The sequence below is a fragment of the Aquarana catesbeiana genome, linkage group LG09, assembly GCF_042186555.1.
Source record: "Aquarana catesbeiana isolate 2022-GZ linkage group LG09, ASM4218655v1, whole genome shotgun sequence".
Classification (NCBI taxonomy): Eukaryota; Metazoa; Chordata; class Amphibia; order Anura; family Ranidae; genus Aquarana; species Aquarana catesbeiana.
In genome coordinates this window covers 139,172,694-139,187,377 of record NC_133332.1, presented here as the reverse complement: position 1 = coordinate 139,187,377, position 14,684 = coordinate 139,172,694, and positions in this window count along the sequence as shown.

Here is a 14,684-nt window from a genome sequence, read left to right as displayed (position 1 = left end):
AGGTTCATGCACTATATCGCTGTTGGTAAATAACAAGGAGGTTGCAATATGTATGGTCAGACTTAGTTTTTAAAGTTAGGGATGCTTTTCTCTTCAAAATACATACTTGTCCAATAGTTACAACATCTGCAAACAGTATGTAGATCTGGTTTTCTTAACACTACCATTGACCTATTCAATTTATTCATAAACGACCTGGAGGATGGGATAAACAGCTCAATCTCAGTATTTGCGGACAATACAAAGCTAAGTAGGGCAATAACTTCTCCGCAGGATGTAGAAACCTTGCAAAAAGATCTCTGAACAAATTAATGGGGTGGGCAACTACATGGCAAATGAGGTTCAATGTAGAAAAAAGTAAAATAATGCATTTGGGTGGCAAAAATATGAATGCAATCTACTCACTGGGGTGGGGGAACCTCTGGGGGAATCTAGAATGGGAAAGGACCTGGGGGGGCCTAGTAGAGGTCAGGCTTAGCAATGGCATGCAATACCAAGCTGCTGCAAGCAAAGCAAGCAGAATATTGGCATGCATTCAAAAGGGGATTAACTCCAGAGATAAAACAATAATTCTCCCACTCTACAAGACTCTGGTCCGCCCGCACCTAGAGTATGCCATCCAGTTCTGGGCACCAGTCCTCAGAAGGGATGTGCTGGAACTGGAGAGGGTCCAGAGAAAGGCAATAAAGCTAATAAAGGGACTGGAGGACTTTAGTTATGAGGAAATGTTACAAGCACTGAGCTTGTTCTCTCTGGGGAAGAGACACTTGAGAGCAGATATTATTTTAATGTATAAATACCGTACCGGTGACCCCACAATAGGGGTAAAACTTTTCCTTGAATGGAAAAAAAGTCATTTAAAAGTACTTGTGGCTATAATGAATTGTCGGGTCCCAGCAATACAGATAAAAGTCATTGAAAAAACGGCATGGGATCCCCCCCAGTCCATTACCAGGCCCTTTGGGTCTGGTATGAATATTAAGGGAAACCCTGCGCCAATTTTTAAAAAAAAAATGGCATAGGGGTCCACCTCAAAATCCATACCAAACCTGCTATAGATTTTAAGGGGAAACCCCCGGCCCAATTTTTTTTTAAAAATGGCGTGGGGGACCCCCAAAAATCTATACCAGACCCTTATCTGAGCACGCAACCTGGCAGGCCACAGGAAAACAGGGGGGATGAGAGAGCGCCCCCCCTCCTAAACCGTACCAGGCCACATGCCCTCAACATGGGGAGGGTGTTTTGGGGTAGCCCCCCAAAGCACCTTGTCCTCATGTTGATGGGGTCTGCGGGTGGGGGGCTTATTTAACAAGGGGACCCCCAGATCCCGGCCCCCCCTGTTTGAAATGGTAACGGGTACATTGTACACCCGTACCATTTCACAAAAAAAGTGTCAAAATGTTAAAAAAACACAAGACACACTTTGGGACAAGTCCTTTATTAAACAATTAAAAAATAAAAATGTCCCATGAAGTCCATTCATCTTCTTCTCTCGCTCCGCCAACGGACCAAAAAAAAAAAAAACCCCACAGACCACCACCAGTCCGCCTCCATGGGAGGCTCCACATGGCTTTCCCGGGGCATCAGAGGGGGGCCACCCGGTTATGTAAATGGTGGCCCGCCCCCTCTGACACCACGGGGAAGCCGTTGTGAAGTCCCCATGTGTCAGAGGGGGCGGGGTCACCCGGGTACGTCACCATGTGGCCCCGCTCTCAGTTATATAAAAACTGTCATCTGCGAGGAACCGTCAGACGGTGGGAGCCTCCCATGGAGGCGGTTTCGGTGGTGGCCTACAGGGGTTTTTTTTATTTTTCGGTCTGTTGGCAGAGAGAGAGAAGATGAATGGACTTTGTGGGATATTTTATTTCTTTATTTTTTAATAAAGGACGTGTCCCAAAGTGTGTCTTGTGGTTTTTTTTAACATTTTGACACTTTTTGGTGAAATCGTACAGGTACAATGTACCCGTTACCATTTCAAACAGGGTAGGCCTGGATCTGCGGGTCCGCTTGTTAAAGGGGTCTTCCGCCCGCACACCCCCACAACCACCGGGCAAGGGTTGTGGGGATGAAACCCTTGTCCCTATCAACATGGGGACAAGGTGCTTTGGGGGGCTACCCCAAAGCACCCTCCCCATGTTGAGGGCATGTGGCCTGGTATGGTTCAGGAGGGGGGGTGCTCTCTCATCCCCCTCTTTTCCTGTGGCCTGCCAGGTTGTGTGCTCAGATAAGGGTATGGTATGGATTGTTGGGGGGACCCCCACGTCGTTTTTTAAAAAAATTTGGTGTGGAGTTCCCCTTAAAATCCATACCAGACATAAAGGGTCTGGTATGGATTTTGAGGGGACCCCTACACCATTTAAAAAAAAAAATGGCGCATGGTTCCCCTTAATTTCCATACCAGACTTGAAGGGCCTGGTATGGAATTTGGGGGGACCCCCACGCAATTTTAAAAAAAAATTTGGTTCGGGGTTCCCCTTAATATTCATACCAGATGCAAAAGGCCTGGTAATGGACTGGGGGGATCCCATGCCATTTCTTTCAAGGACTTTTATCTGCATTGCTGGGACCGACAATTCATTATAGCCGTGAGTACTTTTAAATTACTTTTTTTTCCTTTAGAAATGTCATTTTGTGCAGGGACTGTTCTAAACACGGGAAAAATGCACCACTTTACAGACATATTATAGACACCCTTCAGGTATGAAATTTAAAGGAATATTTCACTTTTATTGTTTCACTTTAAGCATTATTAAAATCACTGCTCCCGAAAAAACGTCCATTTTTAAAACGCTTTTTTTGCATTGATACATGTCCCCTGGGGCAGGATCCAGGTCCCCAAACACTTTTTATGACAATAACTTGCATATAAGCCTTTAAAATGAACACTTTTGATTTTTCATGTTAATGTCCCATAGACTTTAACGGTGTTCCGGCGGCTTTCAAATTTGCTCCGAACACCGCACATTGTTCGGTGTTTGCAGAACATCCGAACAACCAAAGTTCGGCCTGAACTTATGCTCGGGTGGAACCATTTGCCCATCCCTAATTGTAAATACCTTATTTTTTTTCTTAGTCAGTCATGTGATTTTTTATTTTTTTATAATGGTATATTTATTCGGCAAGAATTACAAATTCAACAAGAAAAAAGGCATCACATCAGAAATATGTGACAATGAATGGAAAAGTAATATCAGGTAACGCTGAGAAAAGCAGGAAATAATCTAAGTATTTCTACCAGGATTCAAAAGGTGGCTACTTCCGCAACAGAAAGTCTAGGTCAGAATTTGGTTCTGATAAAATTACAAAATTTATTAATGCCAGTATGGGCACAAGCTACTTGGATTTAAAGTGCAACTGGTAAAAAACCCACACAACTTCATACATCATACTTTTCAAGGTTCCCTCCAATAGGAGAGATCACCCAAAAAGAAAATGATGCTTGAAGACACACAAAAAGGCAAGAAAAACACATATACACAAAAATACACACAAATAGACAAAAAAAAACCCAAAAAAACACCGAAAATCTGGACACCAGCTTATTTACATTCACAGGGAAACTGCCAAGCGAAGAAATTGCATCGTTGCAAAGGGCATATTCAAATGGTTAATACCATATTCCATTAAGGAAAAATATATTACAGATTCCCTGTGAATGGCCCCCGGGGGGGAAGGGATAGGATTTATTTTCCCTTGAAACAAAAATTAAAAATTCAGTATAAAGATTACAAAATTGATCTCACTTGCTGACTTGTGGTTAGAGACTAATGCTGATTTAATCACGAAAGGAGAGTGTCCTTGAATTGCCAAAAATTACACTCTCAGGTGATTGTCGTTGCGTTTTGACCAAGAACATTAATTGTCCCTACAAACAGACTGTTGATCATTGAAAAATGACCCTCTAAATAGTAATCAAAATGACGTGGTAAATAGGGGTGCAGCAGCTGGTTGACAAAATCACTTTATGTAGGGTATGAAAAGTAATGTCCCGTGACAGAAAATGCAACCATAATGCATCAAATATGCAGCAGACAGCTGATGATGGCTTCAATGACTTCAATATACTGATTGATAATTTCAGCACAAGATGATGTTTAAAAAGTCTAGTTGCGTTAGAGCTAGATAGTCAAGCCATGGCTTTAACACACAGTCTTTATCCAATGGATACTGTCTGGTGGTTCAAGGGAAACAGGCAATGGAGTGCGTCAATATGTTACCACCCTGTGGATTATCGTGGTTGCTGTGTCCCCTTCACATTCTTGCATGGGCTCGGTCAGTGCTGTAACAATGCCTCCATAATGGCTCTCGTGCTGAGGGACAAGCCGATCCTTACCACTTGTCGTGTGAATCACACACAGCGTGTTGTTCGGCTGGATGTAAGACAAGTGTCGCCGATCCCATCTCCAATCCCATGGTTTAGCTTGAAAGGGGCATAGCATAAGCTGGCGTCACGTGACCGCTGTGACGTCAACGCGTTTCGCTAGATTGATTAGCGTAGCTTCATCTGGTCTTAATGGGGCTGGGGGCTGTCGGTTCCTTTTATTAGTGAAGCCTTCCGACAGTGCCACCCTTTGTTTTCTAAAAGGAATATGTGCAACTCAAAATTCAACTTTCTTTTTAAGATAATCCACACCGAGACTGAGCAGATATCCCAATTGCTACTAGTATTAGTCACTGTCACTCACTTTCCATCTCTTGCTCATCCATGTCATTGAAATCATAGAGTCTCTACCACATTATCTCTCCTGATATAAAATAAATAATAACAAAGGTTATCAAAATAATGTAAATCACCCGTTTATACCCTCACACAGTCACCAAAATTCCTCAGGGCCACATCAGTTCAGACTTGGTGACATGTGTGTAGATATTAAACAGGCAAATAAACCACATAGACAGAAGAGAGACAGAGAGACTGACAATGACATAAACAAGACCTGGCAGGAGGCAGGGACAGTGGGGCTTATCAAAATTCAACTTTCGAATAAAAGATAATCCACACCGAGACTGAGCAGATATCCCAATTGCTGCTAGTATTAGTCGCTGTCACTCACTTTCCGTCTCTTGCTCATCCATGTCATTGAAATGATAGAGTCTCTACCACATTATCTCTCCTGATATAAAATAAATAATAACAAAGGTTATCAAAATAACGTAAATCACCCGTTTATACCCTCACAACTCACCAAAATTCCTCAGTGCCACATCAGTCCAGACTTGGTGACATGTGTGTAGATATTAAACAGGCAAATACACCACATAGACAGAAGAGAGACAGAGAGACTGACAATGACATAAACAAGACCTGGCAGGAGGCAGGGACAGTGGGGCTTATCTATGTACCCTACTACCTATGGTAGTAGTAGGTAAGTTAGTAATTTAGTAATACAGGAGCACAAAAGGGACCAAGGATTAGAGATTGGAATCAGAGTTGTTTACCAACTTACATAAAAGAATCAAATAGGGGAAAAGAAGGAGTGAAAGTGAATGGAGGGGTTCAGGTTTCAAGGAAGACCTGGAGATTTAACTCTGTGTTGAGTCCAAGGGGGGCAAGGGAAGCCAACTGATAGATCCACCTCTTCTCCTTCTGCAGGAGGTTAAAATCCCCTCTTCTCGAAGATAATTTAAGCACATAGATGCATCAGGCCATCAGGTTTCACTTGGTGACACAAGGCGAAATGGTTCGCCAATGGTTTTTCTTGAGATTTGTCTGGGTCTCTTTCTTTTTCCCCTTTGATCTCTCGCAAATGCTCACCAATCCGAGTCTTTAAATATCTTTTGGTTTTACCAATATAAATCTTTGGACAAGGGCAGGTGAGCATGTAGATTACTCTACTTGTGGAACAGTTAATGAGATCACGTATCTCAAAGGAGTGCTGTCCATGGGCGTCACTGAAGGTGGCCATTCTGTCCACAAAGGGGCAGATTTGGCATCTGTTGCAGGGGAACATCCCCTTACTTCTAGGATATTCAGATAACCAGTTAGAGCTGAGTTCCTTTATAAATTCAGAGTGAATCAAGATACCACCCAAAAATATATATCAAAGGGATCCGCGCTTAGGAATAAATGACAGCTGCCTCCCTCTAAAAAAGTTCCACCTGGGTGAAACCTTAATGGAAATGTATAAACATGAGAAAAGGGAATTGGCGCTGTACTAATAAAAACATATAAGTGTATATACCTGTGAATGTCTGTGTGTGACCATGTACATAAGGTATACAAACATCAAAAATCAATCAAGTGATGCCTGCCGCATGTTAAAAGTGGCATTTGCTTAAATAGTGCAAGGAATTAAAAAATAAAAAATAAGTGATGAAGGTGTATGCACCATAAACAATCAATAATTAAATCGCATCAACTAGTATGACGTCAAACCAATGCTGTGGCAAGAAAAAAACATACGCTAAATAAACTGTGCAAAAATGGTATCAAAAACCTTAAAAATAAGATATGTGCAATATCTATATAACAAAATGTCCATATGAAGTGCAAACCACTAATACCCAGAAATATTACTGGTAAGAATTAAAAATAAAAAATAAAAGCAATGTTCATTAGAATACACGGTGAAAAAAGTGTATAAGAATAAAAATACAAATAAAAAAATGTTCATATAAAGTGACTTTGTGCTTTCTTCAGTAGATGACAAATCTTCAAAACAGTGCTGGCAAAAGTGACTGTGCTCCCCTTATGTGTTTCCACTCACCAGAGCACTATCCCCCTGCAGGGGTACAAGCATGTAGAAAATTAAATGATCCCTGTCTCAGGATACGATATCCCCCTGGTCATCCATGGGCGGAGGAGAGGAGACTCCAATGTCTCACCTCTACAGCGTGACTCCCGGCCGGGTAACCGCATATGTATGTATTGGGAGAGAAGAAAGAACGATCCACATAGTGTAATTCCGTTTTGCTGTCTTTATTTAAAATGTATATAAATCCAAAGAAAGGTAAGTTTAAAAGTTAAGAGAGGGAGCCAGTAGCTCTCAATCTCTCTAGATGCAATGGGAACGTAACGCTCTCAACAGTCTGAGCTTGCGTTCCACCGATCCTGTATCGAAAACCAAAGATTCCGGATGTGACATGCGAACATGTCGAGTAAGTCCCTCCTTACGCGTTTCGTCATATGGACGTCATCTGGGTTACCATCTCGACATCCCGCACGTCTTATATGCCGGGTGCAGCTGTCATTGCGGCCAATCAGCTAGGTGAATGCCGCTGCCAAGCACTAAACAGATAATGCGAATAGTGCGTGTGTCAATTAAAACATGATGTGGTGAGGCTGGTAAAATGCCCCCTGATGGTATAAAGAGGAAACCCACTGTCATCTGTATTGTCTCCTACGAGCGCCTCCTGGAGGACATATGTTTATATAGCGGCAATGACAGAAACAGCCCGGTGCAAAACAGATATTACATGGTAAAGCTGGATGTACAAAGATAAATTAAATATACATCTAATATACAAAATTCTTGGAAGAGCAAAGAACAGGACGTGAATGTCACAAAAGAATTGTGTTAAAAACAGATCAGTATGTAAACATTTAAAATATATAAATATTAAAAAAGAGGAAATCATAGCATAAAATAAAATTAAATAAAACAAAAATTAAATTGAAAAATGCCATATATATTTTAATAAGATCTAAAAAACTGATCTAAAAAACTGATGTAAGTCATAGTATAAGGGGAGGGGGGGTGATGAATGTGTGAGAGGAAATGTACATATGTACATCTGCATCATATGTATCATGAGGGCATGGAGATAGCATATATACGTATATATACCCACATATATTAAAAGCATGTGTGTGTATTGAGGAGAGTCCTGTGCACACATAATGTACTAGGGGCTTAATACACATGGAGGGGTTCCCCGAACGGAACTCATTGTTGGGGGATGCCCACTGTGGTTAAAAATTGGATAAAAAACAATTAAGATCAATGTCCACATTCAACCCTCTGGGTACCAAACTTCCCAACCGGTATATCCACTGGGTTTCATTTTGAGACACTTTTATTCTTTTATCTCCCCCCCTCCAGTGGTCCTTGATCAAATCAATACCGTAGAAGATCAGTCCTGTGGGGTCCCTATTATGGAACTCATCAAAGTGTCTGGAGAGGTTGTGCTTTGGAAAACCCTTTCTGATGTTATTTATATGTTCTCTAATTCTGACAAATAGAGGCCTAGTGGTTCTTCCCACATATTGTAACTGGCACGGACATTCTATCACATATGTGACATGTGTACTGTCACATGTGATCAATTCCCTAATGTGGTATTCTTTCCTGGTTCTAGATTTGAAGGATATCCTTTTTTTTGGTTGTTTTTTGCACTTTTGACATCTGTAGAAACCTTTCATCTGGGGGGATAATTTAATGGTCTTAGGTGGATCAATTATATTGTGTACCAGCTGATTTTTCAAATTTGGGGCCTTTTTATAAATAAATAAATACATCTTGTAATATTTCTGGGTATTAGTGGTTTGCACTTCATACGGACATTTTGTTATATAGATATTGCACATATCTTATTTTTAAGGTTTTTGATACCATTTTTGCACAGTTTATTTAGCGTATATGTTTTTTTCTTGCCACAGTGTTGGTTTGACATCATACTAGCTGATGCGATTTAATTATTGATTGTTTATGGTGCATACACCTTCATCACTTATTTTTTATTTTTTAATTCCTTGCACTATTTAAGCATATGCCAACTTTTAACACATGACAGGCATCACTTGATTGATTTTTGATGTTTGTATACCTTATGCACATGGTCACACACAGACATTCACAGGTATATACACTTATATGTTTTTATTAGTACAGTGCCAATTCCCTTTTCTCACGTTTATACAAGATATCACCCAAATTTTTTGCCCTCCTAGCCACTAAATTGGGCGAGGTTCCCACAATCTCCGTCAACCCAGGGCCATTCAACAATATGCCCCAGTCTTTCTCCAATACTCCGCAAACGGACTCCCACTGAGCTCCATAGGAGGTGATTACTCTTACTGGGTCGGGGTCAGAATGTTTTTTGGTCTTCGACTTGTATTCCAAGGAAAAAAGACTCTTTCTATCTCGGCATGCTGCTTTGGCCCTGGCTTTCTGAATTTGTCCATGGGAATACCGCAGCTCACGGAATCTGGTATAAAGGTCAGCATTTTCCTTTTTAAGATCTTTTTTTCTAGTGCAGTTCCTTTTTATTCCTAGAAATTATCCCACTGGAATCCCGTTCTTAAGCCAGGAGGATGATGGCTATCAGTCCTTAACAAGGTATTTGCCGCTGTCTTCTTACGGTAGGTACACATGCACAATCTCCCCTCTTCCATTATCCATAATGGGAGGCTCCCGCTGTGTGACGCTTCTCATCTTCTGACACTTCTTATATAACGGAGGGCGGGGCCACCCGGTGACCCCGCCCCCTCTGATGCACGGGGACTTGACAAGGACTTCCCTATCGGTTTCCCTGTGATGTCAGAGGGGGCGGGGTCACCCGGTTACGTAACGGGTGACCCCACCCCCCTCTGATGTCATGGGGAAACCCATACTGATGTCCCCATCAAGTCCTCGTGCGTCAGAGGGGGGCGGGGTCACCGGGTGGTGGATGCGGAGCGGCCCGAGAATGAAGAAGGGAAGAAGACGCCACGGGAGGAAGATGCCAGACGAGAACACCGGAGCAAGAAGCAGAAGATGGGAGGAAGAACCAGAGGAAGAAGAAGATGGAGGAAGAAACCAAAGGAAGATAGAAGAAAGAAGAAGACTTTAAATAACTGGGATGACACTGGCCTGAACAGACACCCATCTATCTGCTTGGCATCTACCTACTACACCCCATTTAACGCCATCTACTGAGCCACTTCCAGGACCTGCCCTTCGGCCTCAGTGGAGCCTCAAGTTTCTATCCTTTTATACGCCCTTCATGGGCCTTCTCTTCTCCTTTTTTTGAAGAGAATATTATATACATACATTTTGTACTTAGATAGAAACCTCATTGCTACCTATATAGAAATCCTATTTTTGATATGCAAATAAACACTTTTTTCTCGGAATCAAGAATATACTGGGTAGACAGACCATGTCAGTGCCGCTGTTTTTAATTTAAAGTGTTATGGAATGCCAAGTCAGCTAATACAGTGTTAACAACTATCTGTAACTCAGACCCACCCTTGAGGAAGGAGGCTAATTAACTCCGAAACGCGTCGGGTGCAAGAGTATCGCTTTAAACACTGTACCAATGTAAAATTGCTTGATTCGCATTCCAAATAATCGATTTTACACTATTGTCATATTGTTATTATTTTTCTATTTAATAAACCATATTTTGTTTTTTTATATACTCTTTTATGCCTGTCACGGAACGCCCCACACTCCGCTTGAGTGCTTCCGTCATATACCGCTTCCTAAGTTCTGGAACACGAGTCCAATAGATCTGGCCATAGGAACCCCAAGAACTAGACAACACCAGTCTTGGAGTACATCAGAACTAACTTTTTATTTGAGATCTCACAGACCTTTATACAGCAGGGATGACTCAAAGCTAACCTAATTAACATGAGCTAATTTACTACAAAATGTACCCAGACCAGATGCCAGTCTTGTGGGCACTGAGCTTCACACATTAATATAAACACAATAGCTGGAGCTAATTACAATTAACAATACAAACAACAATCTCCCCCCTCCTCAGCCTAGACCATTCGTCTCCTAGCCAGTGCTGGTGGCTAATGTAATCAGCTCTCTCAATTAACATAAACACATGTTGATAACACCAGCATCTCCTCACAGGATGTGTCCCAACAGAATGAATCAGTCTTATTAGCAGGGGGCTGCTGGAGGAATCCCCCCTCCCTCTTCAGGGACACAAATCTACAGTAAGGAGTCCCCATACAATATATACATATATACACGACTGAGTCCGATTAATACAGTTCAGACTGGATTTCTCATTCACCTCACAAAGAGTATTGTTCCATTGAAAATCCAGGGCCCATAATCAAAAGGCAACAGGCTTGCATACAGTCCTCTCCAACAGCCTCTGTTCTGGCTATGTCTGTCACATTTCTCCCCTTTCGGCAGGAGACTAACACAGGAGGAGACCCCAGACGGGTTGACTCCGAAGTTAGTCCATAGTTCCAGTCCTCTACTGCCTGTACCCACACAGTACCCCAAACAAACTACCCCAAACAGTGTATCACTCACCCAGCCATCCTCTGCCTCTCTCAGAGAACATATCTGCCGCTGGGGAGAGGCCCGGACTGGCCCTTCTCCCTGGAATCCTTTCTGCCGCTGGAGAGAAGACAGGGGGACTGGGCTCACTCCATCCTGCTGTTGGGGATCTGGGCCGACTGCCCAGCATCCCTGGGGTATACAGGTGGGGACTGAAGCCCCATCAACCGACACCAGATCAAGCTGCAGTTGTGAGGTGATGACTGCATTCTCTCCTTGGATCCTGATCTGCAGCTCGCGATAGACTGCCACCTCCTCACCTTGGGCCTCCACAATTGCTGCAGGTGTGGGGCAGAGGTCTTGGACCCTCTGTCCGGTTGCCAGCACTTCTGCTGGGGGTTTGCCAGGTGGTTCCTCCTCTACAGAAACGTCTATTAAATCCCCAGTCTCTGGAATTGGTAAAAGTGTGGGACAGAGGTCTTGGACCTTCTGTTCAGTTACCAGATCTTCAGCTGGAGAAGTTTGTTTTAACTCCATAGATGCTGCTGGCAGAAAATCACATGTCCCTGTCAGTGTTGTGGGAGAAAGGCCGACTACCTCTTCTCTCAAGAAGGCCGAAGCCACTGTTGGTGCTGGGCAGAACACAGTGAACTTTGGCCCTGATAGCAGCTCTTCTGCTGGAGGCTCATCAGGTTGTTCTTCCTCAGCAGAAAAGTCTATCAAATCCCATGTCTCTGCAACTGATGTCTGGGAATAGAGGTTCACCATCTCCTGTCCATGGAACCCAGAAGATGCTATCATTTCTGGGCAGAGGTTAGCAGAGCTCTGCCCTGTTGTCAGCACTTCAGGTTTGGGGACGGCAATCTCCGGATTTTCCACTGCCGATTCTCTGGCATGCTGCTGAACTTGTTCTAGCAGTTTCCTGTATGCCCTTTCCAGATGCTGTTCCTTCCTTAGCAAATGGTCCAGATCAGGTTTGAGCTCTGAGACCCCTGCAAGACCGAGCATAGACTCTCTATAGTCTCTCAGGTCCTCAAGGTCAGGTTCCCCTTCATCGCCAAACATAAAAAGATCTGTAAGGTTCTCCCACAGCAATCCAGGGCCGCCAAAGTCATATCCCTCCGGAGAACATTCTGTTGTCTCCCCTAAATATCCCTCCTCTGCGTGCCATTGCAGAGCCCGATAACGATTGTCCAGCTCTATCTCCTGCTGGACCAACCTGTCCAACTCAGTCACCCATTGCTCCTGGGGCTGCTCTCCCAGGAATGCCATCCGCAATGCCCGTTGGTCACTGGCCCGTTGCTCTTGGGTTGGAAAGCACTTGCCCTGTTTTATACCAGCGAGATGGAGGGCTGCAATCCAGAGCTCCACCCGAATCAGCTGTCTGAGCTCCAGGTATTCATCCTCAGACACAGTCCTGGTGTACGTTGAAAGGATGATCCACAGTAGCCCCGGGAATTCTGATGCCAGGTCCATATCTCCGCTGGGGTGACCGAAGTCTGCTATCCTGATCTTGGATCCAGTTGGAGGTTTGGATGTCCCAGACTTCAGGAAGCTTTCCCGCTGCTTGCCACCAATGTCACGGAACGCCCCACACTCCGCTTGAGTGCTTCCATCATATACCGCTTCCTAAGTTCTGGAACACGAGTCCAATAGATCTGGCCATAGGAACCCCAAGAACTAGACAACACCAGTCTTGGAGTACATCAGAACTAACTTTTTATTTGAGATCTCACAGACCTTTATACAGCAGGGATGACTCAAAGCTAACCTAATTAACATGAGCTAATTTACTACAAAATGTACCCAGACCAGATGACAGTCTTGTGGGCACCGAGCTTCACACATTAATATAAACACAATAGCTGGAGCTAATTATAATTAACAATACAAACAACAATCTCCCCCCTCCTCAGCCTAGACCATTCGTCTCCTAGCCAGTGCTGGTGGCTAATGTAATCAGCTCTCTCAATTAACATAAACACATGTTGATAACACCAGCATCTCCTCACAGGATGTGTCCCAACAGAATGAATCAGTCTTATTAGCAGGGGGCTGCTGGAGGAATCCCCCCTCCCTCTTCAGGGACACAAATCTACAGTAAGGAGTCCCCATACAATATATACATATATACACGACTGAGTCCGATTAATACAGTTCAGACTGGATTTCTCATTCACCTCACAAAGAGTATTGTTCCATTGAAAATCCAGGGCCCATAATCAAAAGGCAACAGGCTTGCATACAGTCCTCTCCAACAGCCTCTGTTCTGGCTATGTCTGTCACAATGCCCTTTTATATGTGCCTGTAAAGTCAACCACTAGGGGAACCCTCTTTTTCTGTATAAGACTTTAAATAAAGGAATTGTCAAAAACTGTCTCTTGTCATTTTTAACATTATTGACACTTTTTTTGTGAAATGGTAGGGGTACTTTTGTACCCCCTTACCATTTCACACAGGGGGGCCGGGATCTGGGGGTCCCCTTGTTAAAGGGGGCTTCCAAATTCCGATAAGCCCCTGCCCACAGACCCCCACAACCACCTGGCAAGGTTTGTGGGGATGAGGCCCTTGTCCCCATGAACATGGGGACAAGGTGCTTTGGGAGGGATTTCGGTGGGACCCCAAAGCACCCTCCCAATGTTGAGGGCATGTGGCCTGGTACAGTTCAGGAGGGGGGCCGCTCTCCCATCCCCCCTCTTTTCCTGCGGCCTGCCAGGTTGCGTGCTCAGATAAGGGTCTGGTATGGATTTTGAGGGGGACCCTCACACCATTTTTTCTTTTAATTTTGGCACGGGGTTCCCCTTAATATCCATACCAGACCTGAAGGGCCTGGTATGGAATTTAGGGGGACCCCCACGCCATTTTTTTTAAAATTTTGGTTCGGGGTTCCCCTGTGGGGAAATCCCATGCCGTTTTTATCAATGAACTTTTATGTGTATTGTCGGACCGACAATTCATTAATAGCCGTGAGTTGTTTTAAATGACTTTTTTCCTTTGAAATATAATTTTGCTGTCAGACTGTTCTAAACACAGGAAACATGCGCCCCTTTACAGGCATACTATAGACACCCCCCAGGTAGGGATATTACACTTTTATTGTTTCACTTTAAGCATTAATTAAATCACTGCTCCCGAAAAAATGTCAGTTTTTAAAACTTTTTTTTGCATTGATACATGTCCCCTGGGGCAGGACCCAGGTCCCCAAACACTTTTTATGACAATACCATGCATATAAGCCTTTAAAATTAGTACTTTTGATTTCTCCCATAGACTTTTAAAGGGTGTTTCGCGGCTTTCGAATTTGCCGCGAACACCCCAAATTGTTCGCTGTTCAGCGAACTGGCGAACAGCAGATGTTCAAGTCGAACATGAGTTCGACTCAAACTCGAAGCTCATCCCTACTCAGCACGAGAGCCGCTATGGAGGCACTGTTACAGCACTGACCGAGCCCATGCAAGAATATGAAGGGGACACAGCAACCACGATAATCCACAGGGTGGAAACGCATTGACT